The following is a 6000-nucleotide window of genomic DNA, read 5'->3' as shown; positions in this document are numbered from 1 at the left end:
CCCTAGGTTCATGTCTGAAGTTACTGGGACTCGTGGTAGAGCACTGTTGAGGCCAGAACAGTGCGAACAGGTGATGTCGTGGATTGCTGACAATGCTTCGAGCAATTTGTCCACCACCAGTCAGTCTTCCACGCAGTCCACCCATGTCACCGAAATCGCCACTCCTCCAGCTCCTGCACCTCAGCCTCCTCCCCCCCAGTCTGCCCCCTCCCAGGAAAATTTGGCATTTGAACCGGCATACTCTGAGGAACTGTTTTCTGGACCCTTCCCACAGTCACAAACCACTTGTCCGGTTGCTGCTGAGCAATTTTCCGATGCCCAGGTTTTCCAACAGTCACAGTCTGTGGGTGATGATGACCTTCTTGACGTAGTGGAAGTGTGTAAAGAGGTGTCCGACGATGAGGAGACACGGTTGTCAGACAGTGGGGAAGTTGTTGTCAGGGCAGGAAGTCCGAGGGGGGAGCAGACTGAGGGATCGGAGGATGATGAGGTGACAGACCCAAGCTGGGTTGAGAGGCCGGGTGAACACAGTGCTTCTGAGACGGAGGAGAGTCCTCGACCAGAACAGGTTGGAAGAGGCAGTGGTGGGGCCAGATGGAGAGGCAGGGCCAGAGCTGGTGCATCAGCGCCAAATGTGTCAACTAGTGAAGCTCCCGTGGCGAGGGCTCCTGCGGCGAGGGCTAGATCTTCAGAAGTCTGGAGGTTCTTTAAGGAAACACCGGATGACCGACGGACTGTGGTGTGCAACATTTGCCAAACCAGGATCAGCAGGGGTTCCACCACTACTAGCTTAACTACCACCAGTATGCGCAGGCATATGAATGCTAAACACCCCACTCAGTGGCAACAAGCCCGTTCACCTCCGGCCGTGCACACCACTGCTCCTTCCCCTGTGTCAGCTGCTAGTCAGCCCCCTGCCCAGGACCCTGCCACAAAAACCCCATCGTCGCCTCCACGATCCTCCACAGCATCCACCAGCGTTCAGCTCTCCATACCCCAGACGCTGGAGCGGAAACGCAAATATAGTGCAACCCACCCGCACGCCCAAGCCCTTAATGTGCACATCTCCAGATTGCTTAGCCTGGAGATGCTGCCCTATAGGCTAGTAGAGACCGAGGCCTTTCGCAACCTCATGGCGGCGGCCGCCCCTCGGTATTCGGTCCCCAGCCGCCACTACTTTTCCCGATGTGCCGTCCCAGCCCTGCACCAGCACGTGTCAGACAACATCATCCGTGCCCTGACCAACGCCGTTTCTGACAAGGTCCACCTGACCACGGACACGTGGACGAGTGCTGCCGGGCAGGGCCACTATATATCGCTGACGGCACATTGGGTTAACTTGGTGGAGGCTGGGACCGAGTCTGACACTGGGGCTGCTCATATACTGCCGACGCCGAGGATTGCGGGGCCTACCTCGGTCCAGGTGTTTCAGGCCTACTATGCCTCCTCCTCCTCCCACCCCTCCTCCACCTCCTCCTCCGAACTACCATCCGTGGGCACGGCGCCATCAGTCGGTAGCTCTAGGCACAGCAGCAGTGCCGTCGCTAAGCGACAGCAGGCGGTGCTCAAACTGCTGAGCCTAGGCGACAAAAGGCACACCGCCCAAGAGCTATTACAGGGCATCACAGCGCAGACTGATCTGTGGCTGGCACCGCTGAACCTCAAGCCGGGAATGGTTGTGTGTGACAACGGCCGTAACCTGGTGGCGGCTCTGCAACTCGGCAGACTGACACATGTGCCATGCCTGGCCCATGTGTTAAATCTGATAGTTCAGCGTTTCCTCAAGACATACCCCAATCTGTCTGATTTGCTCACGAAGGTGCGCCGCATCTGTGCGCATTTCAGGAAGTCCAGCCCAGATGCTGCCACTCTCAGGGCAGCGCAGCGCCGCCTCCAACTGCCCGCTCACCGACTGTTGTGCGACGTGCCCACGAGGTGGAATTCAACACTGACCATGTTATCCAGAGTTTACCAGCAGCGCAGAGCGATTGTAGACTGCCAGATGTCAACTTCCACCAGAACTGGTAGTCAGGTCAGTCAGCTTCCTCAAGTCTACAATGAGGAGTGGACGTGGATGTCTGATATCTGTCAGGTGCTGAGTAACTTTGAGGAGTCAACACAGATGGTCAGTGGCGATGCCGCCATCATCAGCCTCACCATCCCGCTGCTTGGCCTGTTGAAAAACTCTCTGGTCAGCATGAAGTCGGAAGCTTTGCGCTCGTCACAAGAGACAGGGGAAGAATATTCCCTTGTTGATAGCCAAAGCACCCTCAGGTCTGTTTCTCAGCGCATATCGGAGGAGGTGGAGGTGGAGGAGGATGAGGAGGAAGAGGAGGAGAATGTTGGTGAGACACAAGAGGGGACCATTGTTGAGTCCTTTACTGTTCAGCGTGTATGGGCAGAAGAAGAGGAGTTGGAGGAGTTGGAGGAGGAGGAAATGGACAGTCAGGCCAGTGAGGGGAGTGAATTCTTACGCGTTGGTACTCTGGCGCATATGGCAGATTTCATGCTAGGCTGCCTATCCCGTGACCCTCGCGTTCAAAGAATTTATTCCAGCACCGATTACTGGGTGTTCACTCTCCTGGACCCACGGTACAAGCAAAATCTTTCCACTCTCATCCCTGCAGAGGAAAGGAGTGTGAGAATGCATGAATACCAGCAGGCCCTGGTGCACAAGCTGAAACAGTATTTCCCTTCTGACAGCGCTAGCGGCAGAGTGCGTAGTTCTGCGGGACAAGTAGCGAGGGAGAGTAGGCGAGCAGGCAGCTTGTCCAGCACTGGCAAGGGTACGCTTTACAAGGCTTTTGCCAGCTTTATGTCACCCCAGCAAGACACTGTCACCTGTCCCCAGTCTCGGCAGAGTAGGGCTGATCTTTACAGAAAGATGGTGAGGGAGTACGTAGCTGACCATACCATCGTCCTAAATGATCACACAGCTCCCTACAACTACTGGGTTTCAAAGCTGGACATGTGGCACGAACTGGCGCTGTACGCCTTGGAGGTTCTTGCCTGCCCTGCCGCTAGCGTCTTGTCCGAGCGGGTTTTCAGTGCAGCTGGTGGCATCATCACCGATAAGCGTACACGCCTGTCGACTGACAGCGCTGACAGGCTGACGCTTATTAAAATGAATAAAGGCTGGATTTCTCAGAATTTCCAATCTCCACCAGGTGAAGGAAGCTCAACCTGAATAATTGATCCACTCCTCCTCCTCCTCATTTTCCTCCTTCTCCTCCTCTTTGTACAGTAAAGCAGAGGAAAATGGCTATTTTTTGACAGGGCCCACTGGCTCTTGCTATAGTACTTCATGCATTTAATTTTTCTGGAGGGCCACCTACCCGGTCCTCTGTTTGAAACAATTTTTGTGAGTGCCACATACAGGCACTCAATCTATTCCATTTTACTGCAGGGCCACCTACCTGCTCCTCTGGTTTGAAACATTTTTGGGACTGCCACATACAGGCACTCAAACTATTCCATTTTACTGGAGGGCCACCTACCTGCTCCTCTGGTTTGAAAAATGTTTGGGACTGCCACATACAGGCACTATCCAAATTTAATTGTCTCCATAGCAGCCTCCACACGTTGTCTCCATTGCTACCTCCAAAAGTCGTCCATATAGCTGCCTCCATACATCGTCCCTTTATCAAACGAGGTGTGTCAGGCAGAAATTTGGGTTGTTTTCATGGATTCCACATCAAAGTTGTTAACTTTGTCGCCACCCTGCTGTGTTATCCACAAAATATACTGGCAAACTTTTACCATTTAGGGATATTATTTCAGCGCTTCTTGCGCATCTGTTTACATTCCCCTCACCCGGCATATCCTAAACTTATAAGAACGCTACTACACTTGATCTTATACAAAAGGTTCTTAGAAGTGCTGTTTGGGGAGTAGCCTAGAGACAGGGGCTTGAATTGGCGAAAGCTCGCCTGGCAGCGGAGCGCCAGCTCCATGCGCATCATGCGCTTCTTGCGCATCTGTTTACATTCCCCTCACCCGCCATATCCCAAACTTATAAGAACGCTACTACACTTAACTTGGTGCAGGCTGGGACCGAGTCTGACCCTGGGGCTGGTCATATACTGCCGACGCAGAGAATTGCGGGGCCTACCTCGGTCCAGGTCTCAAAGGCCTACTATACCTCCTCCCACCCCTCCTCCACCTCCTCCTCCTCCGAATTACCATCCGTGGGCATGGCGCCATCAGTCGGTAGCTCTAGGCACAGCAGCAGTGCCGTCGCTAAGCGACAGCAGGCGGTGCTGAAACTGCTGAGCCTAGGCGATAAAAGGCACACCGCCCAAGAGCTATTACAGGGCATTCCACATCAAAGTTGTTAACTTTGTCGCCACCCTGCTGTGTAATCCACAAAATATACTTGCAAACTTTTACCATTTAGGGATATTATTTCAGCGCTTCTTGCGCATCTGTTTACATTCCCCTCACCCGCCATATCCTAAACTTATAAGAACGCTACTACACTTGATCTTATACAAAAGGTTCTTAGAAGTGCTGTTTGGGGAGTAGCCTAGAGACAGGGGCTTGGATTGGCAAAAGCTCGCCTGGCTGCAGAGCGCCAGCTCCATCCCAAGATCCAACTAACATAGTTGCAGCACCTTTAATCTACTACTAGTTCACTGCCTCCATAATAATAATAATAATAATCTTTATTTATATAGCGCCATCATATTCCGTAGCGCTTTACAAATCATAGGAAACAAATACAAATGTATTGTAACAGAGCACAACATTTGTATGGAACAACAGGAGTGAGGTCCCTGCTCGCCAGAGCTTACGGTTTATGAAGATGATGGGGTAACACGAGGTAAAAGAATATTTAACGGTCAAGCCATTCTTCTTAGGGAATAGAACAAAATATAATAAATGGAATTGCTGTCGCTTGAACCACTCAGCCGTCATCTTATATACCAGGTCCAGGGTGAATGGGACTGCAGAGAAGTCTGGTGCCTGTTGGTTGCTGGATAACAGATGGGAGGACGACACAGGACGGGTTAGTAGAAGAGTTAAAACTTCATGCAGTTAATGAGTGTTATAGGCTTGCCTAAAGAAATGGGTTTTAAGAGCACGTTTGAAACTTTGGAGGTTAGGTATTAGTCTGATAGTCCAGGGCAGAGCATTCCATAGAATTGGTGCAGCTCTAGAGAAGTCTTGGAGACGCGAGTGGGAGGTCCGCACTAGGGTAGAGGTTAATCTAAGATCACTGGCGGATCTAAGAGCACGGGTTGGGCGATAGACTGAGATAAGAGAGGAGAGGTAGGGGGGTGCAGCATTATACAGAGCTTTATGGATGAGGGTTATTATTATTTTAAACTGTATTCGAAAGGAGACTGGCAGCCAGTGCAGCGACTGGCATGAACTGTAAGCATACATGGTCCCCTTATCAAACGAGCTGTGTCAGGCAGAATTTTGGGTTGTTTTCATGGCTTCCATGTTAACTTTGTCGCCACCCTGCTGTGTAATCCACAAAATATACTGGCAAACTTTTATCATGTACCGATATTATTTGAGCGCTTCTTGCTCACCTCCTTTGGTTCCTCTCTGACACCCATTGGTTTGAAGCCTGAGTCCAATTAGGGTATGTCGCCATGCCACTCTCTAGCCTGCTGCCGCTGCCTCTGCCTCTGCATGCCGTCCCCTATAGTGTCAGGGTCAATTATTGGATGTTTTACATGCTATCTAGCTTCATTCTGTCACTCTGTCATGGCCATGCTGTTGCCCATAATTTCGGCATAATGGTGCGATTAAGCAGCCTCAGAGGCATCCATGCATGCTGCCCCTGCTGTTTCCTGTCCATTTCCGTGGTGTTTCCATCCTTTTCTGAGGTTCCCAGGTGTTTGGCCAAGCTTCCCTGTGCAGAGCCTTGGTCCCCTTGAAAAATGCTCGAGTCTCCCATTGACTTCAATGGGGTTCGTTATTCGAGACGAGCACTCGAGCATCGGGAAAAGTTCGTCTCGAATAACGAGTACCCGAGCATTTTAGTGT

Source organism: Engystomops pustulosus, chromosome 5 (genome assembly GCF_040894005.1).
Source record: "Engystomops pustulosus chromosome 5, aEngPut4.maternal, whole genome shotgun sequence".
NCBI lineage: Eukaryota > Metazoa > Chordata > Amphibia > Anura > Leptodactylidae > Engystomops > Engystomops pustulosus.
The sequence above is the reverse complement of the archived record's forward strand: the minus strand, read 5'-3'. Positions refer to the sequence as shown.